Raw genomic sequence first — 25,464 nt, 5'->3', positions numbered from 1 at the left:
CTGTTTGTTGCCTGAGTTTAGGAGACTCTGACCTCAAGGGGACCATCAAGGGGATGGCAGAGACATGAAACTGAAAGATCCTAGGACCTTGAGTGATCACATCTAGGAGAGTCACCTGCCAGTGAGGAGCATTTGCATCCTAAATTCAACTCTGTAAGTTAGAAATAAATTTCTATTATGTTACAATATGGTGCTTATTTGTTATAGCAGCTTTTTAGTGTTTATCCTTAGTCTCCAATCAGTATATACCTGGAAATCTCCTATTGAATAGTACATTGGTCTTTATTTCCATGCATTGTATAGAGGTTCACTTATGAGGGAAAACTAAACCAACAAATATTACATCTTCAAAATGCATATGGTGACTGAGAATCCCATGACATCTTTCTCCATCTGTTGGAGTCCAACAACATGTTTAACTCTAACATACCTTTGGTCTTTTGTTCCTTCTTTTGCTCTCTCTCCTTTCTTCCCACCTGTCCTGTTAAGTGCCTGCTGTGTTCCACACTCCCCTACCATGCTGTGGGAGGTTACAGAAAAGAAGAAAATAAATAAATGCAATCTTTGCCCATAAGGAGCTCAGAGCCAGTGGCTGGGTCGAGATGTATAGCAGTATGCTACAGTGGGGTCATGACCGAACACCTGGTCTGTGACTGACCTGATCAGGGTGGACCATCTGAGGAAGGCTCAGAAACTTGGGGGCCGAGAGGGATTCCTCAGGTGTGGACTCCAACTGTCAACCCTAGAAATTCCCAGGCAAATCTGAACAAGTTTGTCACCCTCGGTGGAGGTAACATCGTTATCTGTTCTCAGAGGATGAGATTCATTCGGGTTAAGGATTTGAGACCAAGAGGCAGTGTGAGGAAAAGCAAGGAGCAGAGAAACAGTTTCAGGTGTTCTGGGGGAAGTGTAAGCAGTGGAGAGTTGTTGTGGGATCAGGCATGAGACAATACTATGGAAATAGGGCTGGAGAGGCAGGAAAGAAACAGACTGTGAAGGGTTTTATAAACCCTAATAAGGAGCATGGTAGTGTTTTAATCAGTTGAGCAACTGATGGCAAAGCCTGGAAGCCACAAATAAGTAAGGAAGCCACTGTGGAAGTCCAGCCCAAGTCAGGGTAGAGAGGAGAGGCAGTGTGAGTAGCATTTAGAAGGCAGAGTCTTTAGTACCTGGTGTTGATGACACAGAGGGACTTAGAAGGAGAGCAGATCCAGGATGATCTACAGGCCTTATGAATTTCTCTGTTGCTAGAAATTTGGCAGAGAACTTTCCCTTCGCCAAGCCTTTGTGTTGTGCTCGGTGACCAGCCTGGTGCTCCATGGTCTGACTGTCCCCAGGGAGAGCAGCTCTTCGTTTGTGGTTCCAGCAGGGGTGGCTTTGTGCCGGCCTCTGGGCAGTGCTAGTGCACAGTAAGCACTGAGCACACTCAGTGAAGGGGTTGCAGAGCTACCTTAGAAAGGCAGAAAGTGCTAAGAAAATGAAAACGAGTATACATAAAGAGGAATTGATATTTAGAGTAGAGATTCATTGAGAGCCTGGCTTCAGGGAGAGGAAACTATTTTGGCTCCTATTTATCTCCCAAAGCCTCCACATGGAAAAGGACACCCTAGTGTTAGGAGGGTGTTAAATTTATTTTCCTCGGTTCTTATCCCTGCCACAACAAAGAAGTGAAGGGCAGGAACACAGTAGTGAAGCAGAGTAAAAGTTGTATTTGAATGCACTCCGAGAGAGGAGAGGGCCTGAGTCAAGACAGACAAAGGCAGGTTTACTCAAATAAAGTAGAAAGGAAGGCAAAATAGTTGGAGGAAAGGGAAGCTCATTGAACTGCTGCTGAGCCTAAGGGCATAGTCCATGCCCACTCCTAAAGCCAGGGTCACCTGGTGTCCAGTGTCTACTTGAATCTGCACAGTGTGGGAGCTAAGTCCCTACCATCCCAGGATTTTGGGGACCCCAGAACACTGGAGTGAGATTATGTTTTGAGAACTTCCCAAAGGCAAAGAAGAGATTTTCAGGAAGGCTACCTAAGGAGCATGATCATACTGCTGCAGTCCCATGTGAGTCACCCAGGAGACAGGCATTTGTAGCCCAAATTCAGAGCTCTCAGCAGCCCCTCCTTACTTATCTGAAGTAGGACAGAGAGAGTGACACACTGGAAGAAAGGTGAGTGTGAGCAACCTCAGAGAGGAGGCGTGCTTAAGGGCGCAGGGTCTGGGGTTTTATAGGGTATTTTGGGGGGTAAGGGTCAGCATAAGTCATGATGTATATGGGTGATTTATAATCCCTTCGGAGTTTTATCAAAAGAACAGGGTTATTTAGGTGACTGTGTTGGTTTGGGACTTCAGCATTCTTTGTCCACATAGGTTTATTTACACTTCTGAGGTCTGTGTCCTGCCCTGGTTACAAAGTTACTTGTTTAGGGGCTTGAGGAATAGGAAAAAAACAACGGCATACAGGATAAGTTAAGGAATACACTGGGCCTTTTTGTAGGCTAAAGTAAATTATACAGTGGCATGATCTAATTGATACAATGAAGACATGGGCTGTGCTCAGATACTTTTCTTTATCTGGGGAATATATGGACATTCCAAGTCACTCCTGGCCTTTGGAGCTTCCGCTGATTAACTCATTAATTCAGTGAGTCTTCTGGCTTTCTCATTTTATCTGGTTAACTCTTTGAGTCCCTTCTAGTGGGCTTTACTGGTCTTATTCTTCCTCTGCCTGCTCATATCTGTTTTTCTACCTAACACAGGGCCTCTCCTTCCCAGACTTCTTACATTCCCAGTCATCCAAGATAGTAACATTTCCACCCACTATTCAGGACAAGTTGTCTGCTCAGCACTCCAAGTGTCTGACCTAGGGGCCTGATTCCCACTGTATTCTGCTGGGGCTGGTGGAGCAATTACGCTATTTCCAGCTTTGACCATTTTCCATGCATGGGATCTTCATCTCATAGCTGCCTTAAGAGGTCACCACTATTCACAGGCAATTGGAATCACAAGCATAAATGTAATACTTAAACCAAATAAAGGTTTTTTTTACTTGACTGTGAGTTACTTGAGGTCAGGGACTGAATTTATTATTCATTTTCACATCCCGCATTGCTCCTGGCCAATGTTAGATGCCTCAGGAATGTTTGCAGAATCAGTGGATGGATTGGCTTTTCAAGAGAAAATAAAATTAAGAGCAAGAAGATAATGCAACCTTGGTAGTCAGTTGCCTAAAATCATTGTAAGCACTCTGGTCATGGGGAAACCAAAGGGCTCCCTTCCCAAATTTCTTTGTTTTTCAGTATTTGACTGAAGAGCTATTGTAATCCATCACATTCTCTGGTTAGGTAAACTAGCATATTCACACAGGAAAGTCTTACAAAATCTAGCTTAGTGCAGGAAAGAAAAAAATACCCTCAAGTGAAGAGAAAACTGAATCAGAATTGTTGAAAGTTAAGTGTTTCATTAGATGAAATTAGACTTAGACTTTAGGTTATTGGTGTGTTACTTGTTTGCTATGGCTGTGACAGGAGCTCTGACCTGATTTGCTGTTATATGTCCTATGGCTCTGAGTCTGGGACTAAAACAGCAGCTTTCTCTGCATGAATTCAGTCAATCAATTATCTAATAAAAATTTATTGGGTACCCATTGTATTTATAGAAATATGTTAAAAGGGAATCAGAGAAACAAGACAAATATAGTATTGATAACAGCCTTGAGGAATGCACATTTTAGTTGGGATTTTAAACAATTTAAGGTATTTATTTGAATAGCTATCTGTCTTAATTGGCCTTTTATTTTGAAATGAACTTTAAAGGACAATTCACAAATTTCATGAATGTTGATTTTGCTCCATAACTATAGTCATGGTGGTTAGAGGTACCTTTAAGCATCCCAAACATGGATGAGGAGATTGAGGTACAGAGAATATTGGTGATTTATCAAACATTATGTGTTAGAGCAGAGGCTAGAACTTCTTTGTTCAAATCTACATTTTTCTCCAAGTCCAGGCTAGCAGGTAAACTATGACTAGTATGATAGTAATGGGCAATCTTCTGGAGCCTTGTAAAATATTTGTAATCAAGAAGTGTGTATCATCATCCTGTTGACTGTATTATTACTAATCTCTTGGACAGTTTTAGAAGGAAAAGCAAAAACAAAAAACCCTATTTTCATCAATTTCAGCTTATTTCTGATTAAAAGCCACATCACACATTTTATTTATTTATTTTTTAATGATTTAAAAAAAAATTCTAATCATACAATATTATCCTAGTTTCAGGTGTAAAACAGGGATTCAACAACTACATACTTTACAAAATGATCACCATGACATGTATAGTTACCATCTGTCACTGCACAGAGTTATTACATCATTGACAGTATTTCCTATGCACTCTTTTCCGTCCCCACGACTGGTTCATTTTATTATTGGAAGTGTGTACCTCTTTATTTCCTTCACGTATTTCACCCACCCCCCACCACACACCCCTCTGGCAGCTACCAGTTTTTTTTTTTGTATTAATGGATCCATTTCTGTTTTGTTCGTTTGTTTGTTTATGATTTCACTTATATGTGGAATCTAAACAACAAAACAAACAGAATCACGTATTTTAGTATTCATAGTCATACTGAAAATACTTTGAAATACAAAATGTAATAGAAGAAAGAAATCCTTCATTATCAGAACTGAAAAGAAGCTAAACAAAAATCAACCTGGGCGTAAATCACTATGACTTTTACCTATTGTAGATTCTTCCTCTAGAAGTAATTTTGGTGAGAGTAATCTCATTTTCTTATAACTAAATGCAAATTCACCTTTCATAATATCTTTGAAAGATGCAAATTAATCAAGCAAGACAAGTATCAAACCAGAAATTTCTCTAAATGTGGTTGTTTGCAAAGGTGTAAAATTCTAATTTCAGTTCGGTTTAGATTGACTAGAATAATAAAGGAGATCAGAGAGAAAACTGACAAAGAAAATGCTGTAGATGAATTAGTTGATACATTTGTTGGTCTAAGAGGGAACTTTGCAGCCCTTGAAATGAAAATCCCCTGTTTGCACTGGAAAGTGGGAACAGAGTCACACCCTAGTTGCTAGTGCTTATGGGGTAGTGCTATTCCTTCACATTCTAATTATCTCAAACTTGCTTTCTCTCGTTCCAAAGGGGTAGCAGTCCAGGAAGAGGTGGAAATGTGATTAATGTAAAATCAGTTCCTGTTTGTGCCTTTGGAAAAGTACTTTTAGGTTTCAGTGATTTTCACAAAGTGTGCAGTTAGATCAGGCTTATCATGGACCAAGAGAACCTCAGACTTTTGCAGTAAGAAGAAGATGGCTCCAGTAGCAGAGGGGAAATAAAGTCTTCCTGTTAGGTAGAAAGACAGATATGAGTGGATGGAGACAGATTAAAGCCTGTAAAGGCTACTAGAAGAGATTCAAAGAGTTTACCAGATAAAACCAGAGAGCAAGAAAGGACGCATAGAGTTAATGAGTTAAGTAGTTGAAGTTCCAAAGGCCAGGAGCAACTTGGAATGCCCAGATGTTCCCCAGACAGAAAAAGTCAATCAAGGACTTCTCTGCTCTGTCCCATAAAGTAGATCAGGGGAATAAGACAAGGGTCATGCCACTGTAAAATCCACTTAGCCTGCTTAAAAGGCTTATTCTTTAACTTAATCTATATGCTATTCTTCCTCTTCTTTCAGCCCCTGAATAGAGTAACTTTGTAACCAGGACAAGAGACTGACCTCCTAAGTGTAAATAAACCTATGTATACAAAGAATGCTAAGATCCAGACCAACACAGTCACCTAAATAACACTATTTTTAAGACAAAACTTCAGAGGAATTATGAATCACCTGTACACATCATGCCTTATGCTAACTCCTACCCAAAAAGCCCTATAAAACCCCACACCTTAAACCGTTATACACACCTCCTCTCTGAGGTTCCTTTCTTCACACTCGCCTTTCTTTGAGTGTGTCACTCTCTGTTCTACTCCAGATAGGTGGGGAAGGGCGGCTACTGGCAGCTCTGATTAGGGCTTGGAAGTTCCCATCACCCAGGTGATCTGGATGGAACTGCAGCTGCACGATTGTGCTGTTTAGTAGCCTGCCTGAAAATCTTCTTTCTTTGCTTTTTGGAAGTTCTCAGAACATAATCTCACGCCATCAAGTGCTCTGCGGTTCCTCTAATTCCTGAGGTGGTAGGGACTTAGTTCCCATGCTGTGCAGATTCAAGTGGACACTGGACGCCAAGTCCGGCTTTAAGAGTTGGCAAGGGATCTGCCCAATGCTGAGCAGGACTTCAAGGAGCTTCCCTCTCTTGCCTTTGTCTACCTTGACTGTGGCCCGCTCCTTCCTCGAAGTGCATTCAACTATAACTTTTAATTCTTCTTGGCTACTGTGTCTCTGCCTTTCAGTTCTCTGTTTTGGCAGGGAAAAGAAACGGGGAGAGTAAACTCAATCCCTGACACTACTGTAGCATCAGCAAGATACTATGAGCCTTTTGAATTTATAGGGATCATGGTCCATCATAACTGTAGGGTCATGATACCACATAGTAATATTTGTTTATGGTTCTGTGCTTAATAACTGCCCTTTTCCACATTAATTTGACTATGTTTTTTGGCCATAAGCTTCTCTCTCCAGAATAACAGCTTTCTGATATCTGTTTCATTTGCCTTTCTAAAAATCATCTTCATAGCTAGTGGGAGTGATCTTTTTAAAAATATATAGCTTGAACATACCATATACCTGCACAATATACTTCAATATCAAACTCCCTGGGATGATGTTATGGGAAGTTCTTCACAAAATCATCCCTACTTACTTCCCTGCTCGAATGTTTCACCATTTCCTTTTCCTCACACATTATTAGGCCATTCCAACTGCTTCCTCATGTATCGTCACATTTTTGTCAACATTATCATTTCATCTGTCCACCTAGAAAACGCGTCTTCTGGGAAGCTTTCCATACAGAGGCAAACACATCTTCTCACAGGTCTTGTGCCTTACCGCAGTGCACCTCTGCAGGACAGGGATGGCCTCTCAACAGGAGGTCCAAGACTGCCTGCACCGTGCTGACAAGCATTAGAAAACCACACCTCATGGGAGCCAGCGATTTAACTGTTTCACTAATCATGTGGGAAAATCTATCCCCTTGTACTGGTGTGTGTAGAGTAAGGCCTTTTATCATCCTTATTATAATCATAATCATAATCATAATCATAATGAGGATGATCATGAACCACTCTTGCTTGCTATGGACAATGCACTGGGCTGTGTTTTTACATGGATCATCTCCTTTAATCTTAATCTTCACATACCCTTGTTATGCCATTATTGCATCCTGTTTTATACATGATGGAAGTGGGGTTTAGAAAACTTACATGATTCATTCAAGGTTACATAGCTAGTAGGTAGGGAAGTAGCAGTGGACCTTCATTGTCCAACTTCCTCTTAATAACATGCCATACAGCTTTCTATTTTGATCTTCCATAGGAAGGGATGAAAGGGCATCTTGAGTTTTCTATAAAGGTTAATACCTGCCTTCCCTATTTAAATGGATAGACTGTCTCTTTCAAACATGTATCCCCAACACTTATCATTGTCCCTAACATAGATATGTAAATGCTTAATTGAATTATGAATGAGTTATGGCCAACAGACATGAACATTCTGCCATTTTAGAGTAGGTAGAGATTAGTGATATGTAGCAGAGTTATCCTAAACATAAAAAATTTTCTTAGAACAAGAAACCTGTTCAAAATGATATAGAGGCCCAGGGGCTTATTTATTTATTTGATCTTAATTTGATTTTCAGCTTTATTTTTGTTTTGAGTTTTGTCAAAAGAATCAACATCCAAAAAAACCCAGTGTTCACAGGTATCCCTAGTATCCACCAGGAACTTTAAGGAAATTATCCTTTTTTGTTTTTTCTTATAAGACTTTAAGTTTACTTATAGTATTTTACTTAAAATTGTACCTACACTTTCTGGAGTGATTCAATCAAGGAAATGTCACACTACGGTTTTACACCTACTGAATTACTTGCGAACACTGAGGTCCGATTAACCCTGGACCTGATGCTAGGGGGTAAAAATGCTTACCAAGATCCTAGAGATTTTCAATAGTGATAGCATTCCTTTGAGGATAATGGCTGTGAGTACTCTGTCCTATAATATGATCTACCACTTTAGCAAGCTGCAATCTGCGATAATTTTTATAGCAAAACATAACATGCTTTTCGAGCAAGGTCAGAAATGTCAATAAAAAGGTACAAAGGGACTTGCCTGTGATTCTCAAGTCTGAAAACAGTCTGATCTCTTTAGTGCATTGGTGCTGAAGCTTGAAAACAAAGTATATTTTCAAAGGGATCCTTGAGGCCGCCCTAAACTTTTAACCATGGGTGGGGTTAGGATGTCCTTTGGAGAACAATGTAGTACTTTGGACTTGGGTCATGGCATGTGGCAGAGGAAAGAGTGAGTTGCATGGCTGCCTTGGGTTTTACCTTTGATTTTTGTTTGAGAGTGGAAAAAGAGGTTTGGGATAAAAAAGGAAAGTTCATGTACCTAAGAGCCTATATTAGATTTCTACTGATGTGTGAAAAATTACCACAAATGTAGTGGCTTAAAACAGTACTATTTATTTTTTATTTAATTAAATTAATTTTTATTAATGTATCATTGATATACAATCTTATGAAGGTTTCATATGAGCACCATTGTGGATACTACATTCACCCAAATTATCAAGTCCCCCCCATACACCCCATTACACTCACTGTCCATCAGTGTAGTAGGATGCTATAGAGTCACTACTTGTCTTATACCATATACTGCCTTCCCTGTGCCCCCCCTACATTATGTGTGCTGCTCATAATACCCCTCAATCCCCTTATCCCTCCCTCCCCAACCACCCTTTCTGCTTTTTTTATTTTTGGTAACCACTAGTCCCTTCTTGGAGTCTGTGTGTCTGCTGCTGTTTTGATCCTTCAGTTTTGCTTTGTTGTTATACTCCACAGATGAGTGAAATCATTTGACACTTGTCTTTCTCTGCCTGGCTTATTTCACTGAACATAATACCTTCTAGCTCCATCCATGTTGTTGAAAATGGTAGGATTGTTTTCTTCTTATAGCTGAATAATATTCCATTGTGTATAAGTACCAGTCTTCTTTATCTACTCATCTACTGTTGGACACTTAGGTTGCTTCCATAGCTTGGCTATTGTAAATTGTGCTGTGAAAAACATAGGGGTGCAAATGTCTTTTTCAATCTGGGATCTTGTTTTCTTTGGGTAAATTCCTAAGAGTGGAATTCCTGGGTCAAATGATATTGCTACTTTTAGTTTTTTGAGGAACCTCCATATTACTTTCCACATGGCTGAACTAATTTACAATCCAACCAGCAGTGTAGGATGGATCCCTTTTCTCCCCATCCTCACCAGCATTTGTTGCTTCTTGTCTTTTGGATGTTGGCCATCCTAACTGGTATGAGGTGATATCTCATTGTGGTTTTAATTTGCATTACACTGATAATCAGCAATGTGGAGCATCTTTTCATGTGCCTATTGGCCATCTGAATTTCTTCTTTGGAGAAGTGTCTGTTCAGATCCTCTGCCCATTTTCTAATTGGGTTATTTGCCTTTTGGGTGTTGAAGCATGTGAGTTTTTTTATATATTTTGGCTGTTAGCCCCTATCGGATATGTTGTTTATGGAGATATTTTTGCATATAGTAGGATGCCTTTTTGTTGTACTGATGGTGTCCTTTGCTGTATAGAAGCTTTTTAGTTTGATGTAGTCCCATTGTTTCACTGTTGCTTTTTTTTCCTTTGTCTGAGGAGATGTGTTGAGGAAAAAGGTGCTCATATTTATATTCAAGAGAGTTTTGCCTATGTTTTCCTCTAAGAGTTTTATGGTTTCATGACTTAGATTCATGCCTCTGATCCATTTTGAGTTTACTTTTGGTGTATGGAGTTAGACAGTAATACAGTTTCATTCTCTTACATGTAGCTGTCCAGTTTTGCTAACACCAACTGTTGAAGTGGCTGTCATTTCCCCATTGTATATCCATGGTTCCTTTATTATATATTAATTGGCTATATATATGAGTGCTTATGTCTGGGCTCTCTATTCTACTCCACTGGCCTATGGGTCTGTTCTTGTGCCATACCAAATTGTCTTGGTTACTGTGGCTTTGTAGTAGAGCTTGAAGTTGGGGAGCATAAACCCCCCAGCTTTGTTCTTCCATCTCAGGATTGCTTTGGCTACTCAGGGTCTTTTGTGGTTCCATATGAATTTTAGAAGTATTTGTTCTATTTCTTTGAAGAATGCTATAGGTATTTTGATAAGTACTGCATTGAATCTGTAGATTGCTTTAGGCTGCATGGCCATTTTGACAATATTAATGCTTCCTATCCATGAGCATGGGATATATTTCCATTTATTGGTGTCTTCTATAATTTCTCTAATGAGTGTCTTGTAGTTTTCAGGGTATAGGTCTTTTACCTCCTTGGTTAGGTTTATTCCTAGGTATTTTATTCTTTTTGATGCAATTGCAAATGGAATTGTTTTCCTTATTTCTCTTTCTGCTAGTTCATCATTAGTATATAGGAATGCAACTGATTTCTGTGTATTGGTTTTGTATCCTGCAACTTTGCTGAATTCAGTTTTTCTAGTAGTTCTGGAATGGATTCTTTAGGGATTTTTTATGTACAATATCATGTCATCTGCAAACAGTGACAGTTTAACTTCTTCCTTGCCAATCTGGATGCCTTTTATTTCTTTGTGTTGTCTGATTGCCATGGCTAGGACCTCCAGTACTATGTTGAATAAAAGTGGGGAGAGTGGGCATCCTTGTCTTGTTCCTGATCTTAGAGGAAAGCTTTCAGCTTTTAGCTGTTAAGTATGATGTTGGCTGTGGGTTTGTTGTATATGGCCTTTATTATTTTAGAGTACTTGTCCTCTTTACCCATTTTTTTGAGAGTTTTTATCATGAATGGATGTTGAATTTTGTCAAATGTTTTTTCAGCATCTGTGGAGACGATTATCTGATTTTTGTCCTTTTTTTGTTGATGTGGTGTATGACATTGATGGATTTTCAAATATTGTACCATCCTTGCATCCCTGGAATAAATTCCATTTGATCATGATGAATGATCTTTTTGATGTATTTTTGAATTTGGTTTGCTAATATTTTGCTGAGTATTTTTGCATCTATGTCCATCAGGGATATTGGTCTGCAATTTCTTTTTCTGTGATGTCTTTGCCTGGTTTTGTTATTAGAGTGGAGCTGGATTCATAGAATGAGTTTGGAAGTATTGTCTGCTCTTCTACTTTTTGGAAAACTTTAAGGAGAATGGCTATTAGGTCTTCTCTAAATGTCTGATAAAATTCAGCTAGAAGCCATCTGTCTGGGGGTTTTGTTCTTAGGTAGTTTCTAATTACCAATTCAATTTCATTGCTGGTAATTGGTCTGTTCAGATTTTCTGTTTCTTCCTGGGTCAGCCTTGGAAAGTTGTATTTTTCTATAAAGCTGTCCATTTCTTCTAGATTATCCAATTTGTTAGCATGTAATTTTCATAGTATTCTCTAATAATTCTTTGTATTTCTGTAGTGTCCATAGTGATTTTTCTTTTCTCATTTCTGATTCTGTTTGTCTGTGTAAACTCTCCTTTTTTCTTGATATACCTGGCTAAGGTGTATCTATTTTGTTAATTTTCTCAAAGGACCAGCTCCTGGTTTCATTAATTCTCTTATTGTTTTCTTCTTCTCAATTTTATTTATTTCTTCTCTGATCTTTATATGTCCCTCCTTCTACTGACTTTGGGTCTCATTTGTCCTTCTTTTTCTAGTGTCATTAATTGTGAGTTTAGACTGATCATTTGTGATTGTTCCTCTTTCTTGAAGTAAGCCTGTATTGCTGTATACTTTCCTCTTAGCACAGCCTTCACCGTGTCCCACAGAAGTTGGGGTGTTAAGCTGTTGTTTTCCTTAGTCTCCATATATTGCTGATCTTTGTTTTTATTTGGCCATTGATCCATTGATTATTGAGGAGCATGTTGTTAAGCCTCCATGTGCTTGCAGGCTTTTTTGTTCTGTTTGCACAATTTATTTCTATTTTCATACCTTTCTGGTCTGAGAAGTTGGTTGGTATAATTTCAGTCCTTCTGAATTTACTGAGGCTCTTTTTGTGGCCTAGTATGTTGTCTATTCTGGAAAATGTTCCATGTGCACTGGAGAAGAATGTGTGTCCTGTTGCTTTTGGGTGGGGTGTTCTGTAGATGTCTGTTAAGTCCATCTGTTCTATTGTGTTATTCAGTGCCTCTGTCTCCTTACCTATTTTCTGCCTGGTTGATCTGTCATTTGGAGTGAGTAGTATGTTGAAGTCTCCTCATGTGAATGCATTGCATTCTATTTCCCCCTTTAATTCTGTTAGTATTTGTCTCACATTTTTGGGTACATAGATATTTATAATGGTTATATCCTCTTTTTGGATTGACCCCTTTATCATTATATAATATCCTTCTTTGTGTCTTGTTTCTTTGTTTTAAAGTCTATTTTGTTTGATACAAGCACTGCCACTTCTACTTTTTCTCCCTATTAGTTGTATGAAATATCTTCTTCCATCCCTTCACTTTTAGTCTGTGTATGCCTTTGAGTTTGAAGTGAGTCTCTTGTAGGCAGCATATAGATGGGTCTTGTTTTTTATCCATTCTGTAACTCTGTGTCTTTTGAATAGTGCATTTAGTCCATTTACATTTAGGGTGATTATCAACAGACACATACTTATTGCCATCACAGGCTTTAGATTCATGGTTATCAAAGTTTGAAGGGCAACATCTTTACTATCTAACAGTCTAACTTAACTCACGTATTACACTATTTCCAACACAATCTAAAGGTTCTTTTTTTTTCTTTTTCTCCCTTCTTTTTTTCCTCCTCCACTCTTTATATGTTAGGTATCATATTCTATACTCTTTGTATATCACTTGACTTATTTTGTGGATAACTGATTTAATTTTACATTTCTTAGTAATGTATTTGCCTATTTCCTTTGCTGTGGTTTTATTTTCTTTGGTGACAACTATTTAGCCTTAGGAGCAGTTCCATCTATAGCAGTTCCTCCAAAATACACTGTAGAGATGGTGTGTGGGTGGTAAATTCCCTCAACTTTTGATTATCTGCAAATTGTTTAATCTCTCCTTCAAATTTAAATAATAATCTTGCCAAGTACAGTATTTCTGGTTTGAGGCCCTTCTGTTTCATTGCATTAAATATATCATACTACTCCCTTCTGGCCTGTAAGGTTTCTGCTGATGAGTCTGATGATAGCCTGATGGGTTTTCCTTTGTATGTGATCTTTTTTCTCTTTCTGGCTGCTTTTAATACTCTGTCCTTGTCCTTGATCTTTGCCATTTTATTTATTACATGTCTTGGTGTTTTTCTAGGGTCCCTTGTGTTGGGATATCTGTGGCCTTCCATGTCCTGAGAGACTATTTCCTCCCCCAGATTGGGGAAGTTTTCGGCAATTATTTCCTCAAAGACACTTTCTATCCCTTTTTCTCTCTCTTCTTCTTCTGGTACCCTATAATGTGAATATTGCTCTGTTTGTATTGGTCACAGAGTTGTCTTATTCTTTCATTTCTAGAGGTTCTTTTTTTATCTCTGTGCCTCAGCTCTCTGTATTCCTGTTCTCTAATTTCTATTCCATTTACCATCTCCTCTACCTTTTCTAATCTGCTTTTAAATCCTCCCATTGTATGTTTCATTTCAGATACTGTATTTTTCAAAGTTTCTGTCTCTTTCTTTAAATTGTCCCTGAGATCTTGAATATTTTTCTGTAGCTCCTTGAGCACATTTAGGATTTTTATTTTGAGATCTTTATCAAGAAGATTGGTGATGTCAGTTTTACTGAGCCCTCTTTCTGGTGTTTGAGGAATTTTAGTGTGAACAAGGTTCTTTTGCCACTTCATATTGCTAATGAATAATATGAAATAATAACTTTGTGTAGGCAGCATCTTCTAGGGCCCAGAAGCTCAGCTCCTTGGAGTGGCCCAGCTGTCAGAGCAATGGTGGGAGTCACAGCTGATTGGCACCAGTGCTTGCTGGAAGGTAAATGCTCTTTCCTGCTGCCTGGCCATAGTGCCTGCCTCCATTGCCAAGGCCTGTGGGCAGAGTGTACAAGGAGGAGCCTTGGAATTTTCCCCCTGTAGCTGCCATATGCAGGGTTGCCCTCTGGCTGGCCGGGTGCTATGGCACTGGCAGTAGGTTGGCGAACTGGTTCTAGCCAGAATGAAAGAGTGGCAGGCTCCATTTCACAGTGGGGGTCCTTGGTGCTGTGTTGCCAGCCAGGTGGATGGAGCCTCTGAAGCTCCTGAAAGTTCCCAACCTGCTGGGCTGAGTGTGCTGTTATGATTTTGTCCATCTGTCCTTTCTACTGAATAGCAAGCTTTGTCTAGTCCTTGCCCCTTTAGCAGCCCTATCTCTGTTGGGAAGTTTTTCAAAGAGCCTGCCTTTCTTTTGTCCCAGAGCAGCCACTGTGGGTACCTGTTCTCTACAAGTGGTTGGAATTTCAGTCTCTCTGAGTATTCTGCTTGTCTTTGCTTTCCAACTCCTCTAATCTCCACAGCACCATGTAATATGGGTTCATGCTCCTGGAATAGATCACCGGGGGTGGGTATTTTGTAGTCCTGAGCTACTACTCCATCCCCACTCCATTTCTATTCCTCCCACCAGTGAGCTGGTGTTTGGAGGAGGGCTGGATTTCGGCTTTGCTACTTTTCCCTTCCTGTGAAGTCCTCTCTTTTCCTCAGATGTAAGCTGACTGTTGCAGTCTTCTTTCTCGTCACTCTCTTAGGAATAGTTGTATTTGCTGTATTTTCGTGTTACGTGTGGTTTTGGGAGGAGGCTTCTGCCTCATTTCTCATGCCGCCATCTTTTTTCCAGCAGTACATTTTCAATTATCTCATAGTTGTGTGGGTCAGAAGTTGGGGCAAGGCTTGACTGGCTTCTTTGCTTAGACTCGTACAAGGCTGAACTTAATATGTTGGCCAATCTGTGTTCTCATCTGTAGGATGTAGGGAAGAATCCACTTCTAAGCTCATTTAGGTTGTTGGAAGAATCCTTGGGATATAGAGATGATTCCTTGGTGGCTGACAGCTAGAGATCACCCTCACCTCCTGGAGGCTGACCTCAGTTCTTTCCTGTGGCCACCTCCATCTTAAAAGATATTAACTGCATACTGAAACCTTTTTATATTTGGAATCTCTCTTTCCCTACTTTGACAGCAGAGAAAATTTTCTACTTTTAAAGGACTTGTGTGACTAGATAGACCCACCCAGGTATTTCTGTGTTTTAAGGTCAACTGAATTGGGACTTCTTAACTACATCTGCAAAATCCCTTTATAGTAGTACCTAGATTAGTGTGTGATTGAATAACTGGGGGCCAGAAACTTTGAAAGGGAATGTTTTAGAATTCTACCTACCACAGGAACAATGTGAGCCATTTGCTTTACATATTTTATTTAATTTAAGCCTTTTAACAACCTATAAAGACACAAGTTATTTGCCTAATTTACTCACCTGGTAAGCGATGAAGCTGGTGTTTGAGTCTAGCCTATTCTGACTCTAAAACTGGTGCTCGTTCATAGCAGTAGTGATAAAGACATTAATATTAGTAAGACCAGAACTGTCTATATGCCAGGAACTGCCATTTTTCATGTACTAACTCATTCAATCTCCACAACAACCCCATCAGTAGGTACTATTATTGGCCTCATTTTGTGGGTGAAGAAGCCATGTGTAGTTAGCCAGTTATCAACAGGCTCTCCATTATATAAATAAAGCACTCTAGTTAATTTCAACCTCAGCATGTAGGAATTCAAAGAGAACTCAAACACTACCAGTACCGACTCTAGGTGTTCATTGAGTTACTAGCTTGGTTACTTCCCCTCTATCATGTTTTCATGCACCATGGGATGTGACAGCTTTGAGACTTTCATTGTGTTAAAGTAAAATTGCACCAAAGTTCAAAAGACAGGGAAGACTTTAATCCAGACTTGGAATAGGGAACAGAGGCCTGGACTCAGTCTGATCTTAATTCTTTTGAAACAGAGATGGGGTGGGGGTGGGGATTGTGGGCCATCTATGCTTGCTAATTGCTTCACCTAAAGGAAAAGTAAGCTTTCTCATATCTTCACAACAGGAGGTAATTTTACAACTTGGAGCAAGGTGCCTGCCAAAACTAGGCTCCTATATTTCCACAGAAACTGAAAGAGAGGGGTATTATTGTTTTTCCATGATTAGATTACATTTCCAATGGATGGCTCCCAAGTTCTTGGAAAGACATTCTTGGGCTGTAAAACTGGCCAGAATCTTTTAACAAGATTTACATCTCAACAAAGCAGAGAGAGAATTTGCAATGACAAGTTTTCTAGAGTGACTGTGTCTTGCCAATGGGTTTCAGCCCCAGTTAAGTTTGCTATGGATTCAATGTGACCAAAGAAAATGACAGCAGAATGCTCTTTAGGGTGAAAGGGTTATACCCAACTTTATTTCCAGGTGGCAGGTCAGTCACTAGAATCCCATTCACTTAGAGCGAGTCTGTATGCAGCAAGCTGGTCTCTGCCTCTGGGTCCCTCTCTCCGCACAGCTGTCCCACACAGTCATCCTCTGGGCCTCGGTCCTCAGAGCTGCCACTACTCTAGCCTCCGCTCTGCTCTCCTGCAGCCTTGCAGCCCTGCCACCCTGTCGTGCCCAGAGCACTGGGCGGAGCTCTTTTTATAGAGTCAACAGCCATGTATTGTCCACAGGTGTGCAGTGAGCTAGTCAACCACAGCCAGGTGAGAATCCTGGCCACAGAAACTCATTTTATCCACAAACTGCTTTCAGGAAAGGTAGATCAGGGCCCAGAGTCAGGAAATCCGTCTAGTGTTCAGTCAAGCTAGGGGAATGGGAAGACCATCTCCATCAATTGTAAAGACTAAAGCAATAATGTATGCCTTATACTCTGAAAAGTAATATTCAAGTATTAGTTCCTCCAGGACCATTCCTCTCTGACCCTTCAAGTCTGGTTCCAGAGCTCTTGAGCCTTCCTCCATCATATGTAATATTATGTCAAGGCACTAATAGCCTAAGTGCCCAACAATAGCACTATAAACAGATATATGAATAAATAGCATATGTATATGCTATAAATAGCAGTATAAACAGATTATGGTACTTCTATACACAAATACTATAGCCATTAAAGATTATGTTGAAGAAGAAATTTAAGAACTTGGAAAAATATTTATAGTAGATTGTTACAATTAGAAAACATTATGAAAAATGTGATCCTAATCAAGTAACATAACAAACAAAACCCCCTGGAAGGATATACACCAAAGTAGCGGTATCTACCTGTGGGTGGTAGGGTTATAGATGATTGTTATTTTCATCTTTGTGCTTTACCATGTTTTTGGATTCTCCACAATGAAAATATATTACTTCTGTCACCAGGATAAAAAAACAAAGTTTAACACAAAATTGGACAAAAAAAGGTATGGACACAAGAAGCCACGAAAGCAATTTTCATGACTCCCCAGCTGTAATCTAATGGAAGCAAATGCAGTGCTTTATAGTATTTCCTAAGGAATTTTTTGCTTTCTTTTGTTACTGTCTTTCTGGGAGTCCAAATCTGGACAGAGATGAAGGTGTCATAAAGGCCTCTCCTCCTGATCAGGTGGTCTGTGCTTGGGCTCCAGCCCTGGAGGCAAGAGAGTTTGGGGGGCAGGGAATAATGTGGTCAGCCTTTCTTGCACTGACTACATCTGCATCCTTAGCCTTGACTTTATGTCATGAATTGATTGAGTAATTAATGGAAACACTAATTTCCACCAAATGTCCCCTGTATGCCTCTCCAGAAAGAGTTATTCAGAAACGACATGAGCTATATTGCAAGATAATGAGTTTGCTGTCACAAAAGGTATTCAAGCAAAGGTTGAATGCTATTTGATTTGTCAGGAACACAATGGAGAGACTTTCAGCCTCATATAAGCCAGCTGGTTACGTTTGTGGGAGGTGAGACTCTCTCTTAAACTAGTTCAATAAGAAGGGGCTTTATTGGCAGGAGCTGTCACCTGTTACCCTGAACAGAAATGGAAGTACACTAGGCCTCCAGGAACTGGGGTGAGGGCTTGGGAAGCCTTTGAGAGCCCAGGCAGTCACTGTGCACCTCAGGGGTTTTGTAGCGTCTCTGTCTCTGTTCTCTTCTTTCCTCTGCATTTGCCTCCTGCAAGATCTTTGCTAACCCCACCCCCAGGGCACAAAAATCTCTCCTCCAGCAAACTACCAGAGACTGTGCCTGTAGGCGAAAAGAGGAAGGGAGGCGGAGAGAGAGGAAGGTGGGAGGGGAGAGGGATTCCAGTTCAGTCACGTATCTGTAGTTAGGGGGGAAAGAATTACAATGAAGGCAACAATTTTAAGAAATGACAAATATATCGATAGGTAAACATGCTCAAATATCCAAAAGGAAGAACCTAGATATGGGCCAAATTTCACACTAGTTTCTGTTAACCAGAAGCTATTCCATCCCCTCTCCTTTCTTGATCAGATTGTTTTACTCTGCAGTGATGACTTGGGAATTCTACCCAGGCCCAGGTGTAGCTGATTAGAAGAGCATTCTGAAGTGGGCTTTCTGAATTGTTATCCAAAATAGACTATCTAGAATTCAAATGGCTTGTCAGAATATTTCAGCTCAATTATTCTGACTAGAGGTGTAAACTTGTGTTTTTATGTCAATCTTAAGTCATTTCCTGTATTTACTCAGTGGGCAGAGTCAGCTAGCTAGGGAATCTTAAGACGCCTTGGAAAATATAGAAACTTCTAACAAATACACAAAACACCGGGAGTAAAATTCCTCTCGTGTCACAGAGAGGCCTTAGGTTACAGCTGCCGGTTTATTCCATCACCTTTAACAATATCCAGCCTCCTTCATCAGTTGCCTTTGCCTGGAGCATTTCCTTAATAATTTATACCACCTTTTTCATTTCCATTCACTTCGTCACTTCATCAGCAGAGTTGTAATTCCTCATCCCCTCATACATCTTCATTTCCGATCCCATTACCTGTGAGGGCTCCGCAGGCCTGCCTGCTCTTGGCGCGGCGCTTCTGCTCTCTGGTTGCTCTCTTGGGTCTCCGGCCATCTGCTCCCTGCTAATTGGTGCAGATGGGAGTCGGAAGACAGCAGAGCACACGAGGGAGGAAGCAGATTCTCCTGGTAAGTAAGGGGCCCTTGGGGACCGAAGCACTTTGGGGAAGTTGCTCTAACACTGTCAGGCACAGCGAAAGAGCGATTTATGAAGTCCTATTGTATGACATTTCACTTATCCTTCAAAGGGTATTTCCAAAATATGCCCTGATGTTGGCTCACCCTCATGAGGTCTACATCTAAGCAAACTCAGAATAATAAGAATGAATATCACTTATTGACCCTGATGCAGTGCTAAGTACTTTGCACATATTAATTTATTTATTCATCACAAGAAATCTCTGAAGTATGTGTTAGTATCCTTGCTTCACAGCTGGAGAAACTGAGCGTCAGAGACCCTGAGCAATTGACTAAGAGTCTTAGTCCATTTGTTATAGTCCAAGCTGCTGTAACAAAACACTATAGACTGGGTGGCTTATAAACAATGGACATTTATTTCTTACAGTTCTGGAGGCTGGGAAGTCCAAGATCAAGGTACTGGTAGGGTCTTTGTCTGGTGAAAGCCCCACTTCCTGGTTCATAGACAGCTGTCTTTTTGCTGTATCTTTGCAGACTGGAAGGGGCAAGGGAGTTCTCTGAGGTCTGTTTTATAAGGGTGCTAATCCCATTCCTGAAGGCTCTGTCCTTATGGCCTAATCATCTCCAAAAGGCTCCATGTCCAAATACCATCACATTGGGGATTAGTTTTCAATATACACATTTGGAAGCACATGAACATTCAGTCTGTAGCACCAAGCCAGGCACAGCTGAACCGAGACGAGACCACAGGTCTTCCTGGCTTGAAGAAATGTGTTCCCAGATTTTCACCTGCTGCCCCATGTAAGAATAGTTTATCTTTAAATCCCTCTTCTATCCCCTTTCTCATTTCTGGTATCCCTTGTCTCTATCCAATTTCCAAGGAGCGGTGCTGTGTTACATAGTTTCTGGTTAATGGCTATGCTGAAAAGTATCTGGTGAACTGTCTCCTATTAGAGTGGCTCGGATGGTGCCCCGTGTTCATGTGGAAAGGAGCACACTTGAGACCAAAGGGTAATGATGTTATTTTCCACCACTCCTTGTGGAAATGGTGGAAATAGTTTTGTGTAGGAAGCTTTGTCAGACATCTGTATTGTACTGGTGGTAGTGTCTGCTTTGCTTGTATAATAGCACATTGAAGGTGCTTGGTAAATGTTTATTGAATTCCAGTGACATCTCAAATCTTGGAAACACTTCAACATTTTGATAAGCTTGGAATCAAGTACATCACAGTAGACTTTTGCACATACAGGTTGCAGATTATCAGAGCTTTGGGAAGTTCTGGAGAGCACAAGATGTTTGGGAATTTGTAAGACCAGGCCCAGAAACCTGCTCCAGAAGATCCGATCTGCTTTAATGACCCTGGGCTTCTGCTGTGTGCATATATGGCTTTGATGGGGCCTTGGGGCAAAGGGAAGAGGGTGCAAGAAAGGCTGGCAAGAAGGACTTAGGAGTCTGAGTTCCAATTTCCTTATTCCTGCATTGATTCTGCAAATATTTACTAAGAGCTTAATAATGATTAGGTAGTGTTCTGGGCATTGAAATTAAAGAAGCAAATCAAGCAGATAAGGTCACTTCCTTCATGGATTTTGCATTCTGGTGTAGAAGACAGGTCATAATCATGATGTTTTTGGATCCTGGTAAGTGCTGAGGAAAAACTGGTGTGGGGAGGTGCTGCTTCAGGTAGAGTGGTCGGGGAAGGGCTTTCTGAGGAGAGAGAAGAGCTGAGAGCATGACGACCCCCTGAAGTCGGCAGCTGGGGCAGACAGAGCGGGAGCTGTAGTTGTCCTTTTTACGTGGGTACAGCTCTGTTATTAGTCAATCTTGGCTCTTCACAGTTAATTTCAACACAATGAAATTTGAACCTGGCATATGGACAAGTCTGTGACATGGGTGTCACTCTTTTCATCCATTTTTTAAAATCCATTTTAGTTACAGCTAGGTTCAGGGTAGCCTATGGGAGGCAAACAGAAGGAGATAGAAAGAGCTGAATCTGGGAGCCAGACAAAGGTACAACCAGCCTTCTGAGAAATCTTGGGCAAATTATTTCACTTTTCAAAGTCACAGATTTCTTATCTGTTAATAGGTAGGATGGGCTGAAAAGAATGTGGGCAGTGGAAAGAAAATGTGCTACTTTATCTCTATGGTACATCTTTGAGTTCTTGCCTTTGATTTATCCAATTAAGATATCCCAGAGCTATTTACATTAGTAAAAATAACAAAAGCTGACATTTATTAGCCTCTAAGCCCTATACATTTTATGTGCCCTCTCAGCCCTCAAAACAACTTCACAAAGTAGCTACCATTATTATCTGCATTTTGTAGAGAAAGAAACTGAGGCACAAAGAGATTAGGAAAAGGAAAGGGGTCTAACATTTTATAATCATGCACTATGTACAAGGGGCTATATTTGGTGACTTCAAGGCATGATCTTGGTTTGTAATCATACTAACTGCCTCCTGGATCTCAAAGTAGTTTATAAATAGGAAACTGAGGCTTAGTGACATTATATGATTAGCTCAGAGGATGCAAAGCACATGGCAAAGTCAAGGTTTGACTCCAGCACTGTGCTGCTGCCAATGTCCCCTTTTTTCCCCCCATCATATGCAGCTGGCAGACGGATGATGTTCCTTTACCTTCAGCAAGGGCTGTGGACGCCTCTCTGCTCTGGTTGATACATCATTCCTAGAAGACTCTTGACATATTTCCAATTACAGTGCTGGACTTTGTAACTGTCACATGAGTTATGGGACTACAGTGTCTAATTGCACCTATTGATATCTCCAGTGGGGAAATAGTACCAATCTTAGTATTCTTTTTGTGCAGATTGAATGATGTGATAGATCTTGGCTTATATAAGGATACATAGGAGGTAACTAATCAGTGGTCTCCATTGTCATTATTGGGATATAAGAATTTTTTTCTTTATCTTCAGATCTGAGCTCAGCACTTTACATTGAATATAAAACATATGTTTGATGAATAAATGGATAAATGAATGAAGAAGTAATAAATTGATTGCTTGGAGTTTGAGGACCTGAGTTCTAGTCCAGTCTCTGCCATCATTACCATGAGATCATTCAGAAGCTACTAGATATGGACCTGTGTTTCCTGCCTTGTCTCATGGGCATATTGTCCCAAAGATCTCTATGACCTCTTGCAACTAGATTTTCTTAAATTATTTAATTTGGAGCCAGTAAGACCTGAGTTAATTACCTGACTCTTGGCACTACCTGGAGACCCTATCTGACACCATCAGTACTTGCTTTCTTGCTATCCATGTGGGACTTTAGGACAAGAGGGGACATCCTTCCTCTCCTTCCTTTTACTTTTATTGCTTTTATGTTACTTTTCCTCAACTGGAGACAATTTGACCAGCCCCTCAGGGAACATTTGACAATATGTGTAGACACTTTTGGTTGTCACAACTGGGGATCAGTGCTACTGGCATTTAGTGGGTAGAGGCCAGGAATGCTGTTAAACATTTTATAGTGCAAAAGAGAGCCCCCCATTGACCAAGAATTATCTAGCTCAAAATGTCAGTGGTGTTGAGGATGAGAGACGTTGTTTCATGAGGACAATATATTTGCAAGGAGTGATACTCTTTTAATACTGACCTCCAGAGCACCACTTCTGCCCTGATATCAGGAAGCCTGGGCCTAGTGACTAAATGTACACATAAAAATTCCCTGGTTTTACAAAGGATTCAAAGGCGCGATGAGGGAGGCTATTACAGTGCTTCAGACTCCTGTACAGAGCAAACACATTACCGACCTATAATGAAGGGTTTCTGAGTAGATAAGGGCACAGCCTCTACAGGGAAATGTTTTAGCTGAGGCCATGTGGATTTTAGCTGCATGAATAATATCAGCATTAATGGGAATCATTATGCTGCCCTGCACCAGAGATTTACCCCTGAACAGATAGCAATATCTCACAGATGGAGCCCACTGAAAATCTGTTCCACTGGCAGGATACATGGAGAAGGATTGTGTAGGACGCAGTGTAGGCTGTCAGCTCATGAGTAGCTTTGAGTCCCATAACTCAAGATCAAGTACAAGAACTTGGTCTTGTAGGGACAAAGTAGGACAAATAGGGCAACATAATCCAGTGACCCAGTGTGAGCCCACGGTGACACTGGGAAAGGTTAATAGTCTCTTGGGCATCCCTCCTCCCCTTTTGAAGCCGTTCTGTCATGCCATCGTGCTACTGTTCTTGTTCTTGTCACCTCCCTCGGTCCTAGGCATCCTGTCACCCCTCCCCTCCCCAAGGGAAAATGGGCTAATAAACTCATTCTCCCAAAGCTGTCAAAGATTCAGGTCTTATCCTCTACAGGATAATTTTTGACTTAAAGGAATGGGATCAGTGAGGTGCCAGGCACTGGGGCATAAATCATTGTTTTTCTGGAGGGTTCTGCAAGTGTGCCCCAAGAATCGAATCTTCCTCTGCACAAATCCCTCAGATCTTGATTTAAGCTACTGTGGAGTCATTTTTTGCACATCACAATTCCTGGAAGCTCACTATGTAAAACAGTGAAGAAGTGGAGGTGCTGCGTTGGAAGTCAGAGGGGGGCCTTCAGGAGCCAGGCCCCTGGGTTTCACCCCCACATCCTACCACTGGTCTGTGGCACCTCTCTAGAATCTCTCAGCTCTGTGGTGCTGTGCTCCTCAAACTTGTCCTTATCATGATGCACAATGAAAGGCATACTCTGGTTTTGGCATCTTGAGTGCCTGGAGAACTTGCTCTAGGCCGGAGGTGAAGGCCCAGCTGCTCTGAGGACAGAGCGGATCAGCAGGGGAGCAGAGCGTGAACATCATCATCCTTGGGTGATCTTGGCAAAGCCTGCCCACTCTAAATCCTGGAGACTGAAAGTAGAGGATTTCAGTCTCACCATTAACTGGCACCGTACCAGAGTCCAAGGGATTGAATTCATTCTTTAACACATGAAGTAAATGTAATAGAGAATTGAGTATGAGCCAGCTACCCCTCTAGCTCCTTGGGAGACAAGGGGTAACAAATCCCTGCCTTCAAGGAGTTTATACTCCAGTGTGATGTGGTCAGGTAACAAGTAAACCACAAATAAATAGCATATAATCAGTGAGCTTCATAAGATAATGCAGTTTGAGGGACGTGTGTGTGTATGTGTGTGTGTGCTGGTTCACTGAGGTAGAGTGGTTGGAGGAGATCCTTCTAAGGAGATGGCTTTGAGATGGAGCCAAGCATGTGAGGTGCTGGTGAAAAAAGTTCCAGACAGCTGGAGAACACAGCTGGACTATAGGTCGGAGGCAAGAATATGATTCACATGCTCAATAAACAGCAAGAAGCCCAATTTTTGTCTTGTAAAGTTTCTAATCACCTCAGCCAATTTTCAGGCCTTTTTAGCCATTTCAATGTGTTTTTTTTTTTTTTTTGCATTTGATCCTATGAGGCATATTGTAATCTATCATTAGGTATTTTGATGGGAATTTGTTAACTCATCTTTACCTAGAAACCAGAGTTTGGAGATTTATAAACAGACAATATATTGAGTTAGATTTAGGACTTTTAAAGAAAAGATTTCTTTTATCCTTCACAGCAACTCTATATGGTAGGTGCTATTATGGTTCCTATTTTATAGATCATGAAACAGACACATAAAAAGCTGGATAACTGAGCAAAAATTATGACTAGCAAATGGGAGAGACATAGTTTGAACCTGGATGACTGAGTCCTAAGCCCACATTCTGAAGACAGTCAGGGTCTCCGTGCCAGTGTGTTCATGATTTTTAAGGGGGTTTGGGCTGCTACAGACATTCCTCACTTGAAAATCAAGATGTCCCTGGAGCCACTGGTGGGTCCTGTTTAATTCTGGCTGAGATCTGTGAAAGCCATCAGGAAACTTAGCAAGTGTTTTTTTAAATTTTCGTTGCATATTTTCATTGTGACCTGGCTTTTTTGCCAGGCAGTAGGGAAGACGCAGTCGTTCTTACTTGGAATAACGTTCAAGCCACATTCTACCCACCACATCTATTAATTGACATAAGTGAGCAATGGAGGATAGGAAGACTTGAACTTCAAAGCAGTGGACTCCTCCAGCCCCTTTTGAGTATGACTCACTAAGCCCCTTGACAAATAAGGAGCATTTTCTAAATGCAGACATGACAATCTCATGTTCTGCAATGACCTCTCCTCATCACTTCTTTATTGTGTTATGATGGTGAAAAATCCCAGCC

Source organism: Manis javanica, chromosome 5 (genome assembly GCF_040802235.1).
Source record: "Manis javanica isolate MJ-LG chromosome 5, MJ_LKY, whole genome shotgun sequence".
Classification (NCBI taxonomy): domain Eukaryota; kingdom Metazoa; phylum Chordata; class Mammalia; order Pholidota; family Manidae; genus Manis; species Manis javanica.
The sequence above is the reverse complement of the archived record's forward strand: the minus strand, read 5'-3'. Positions refer to the sequence as shown.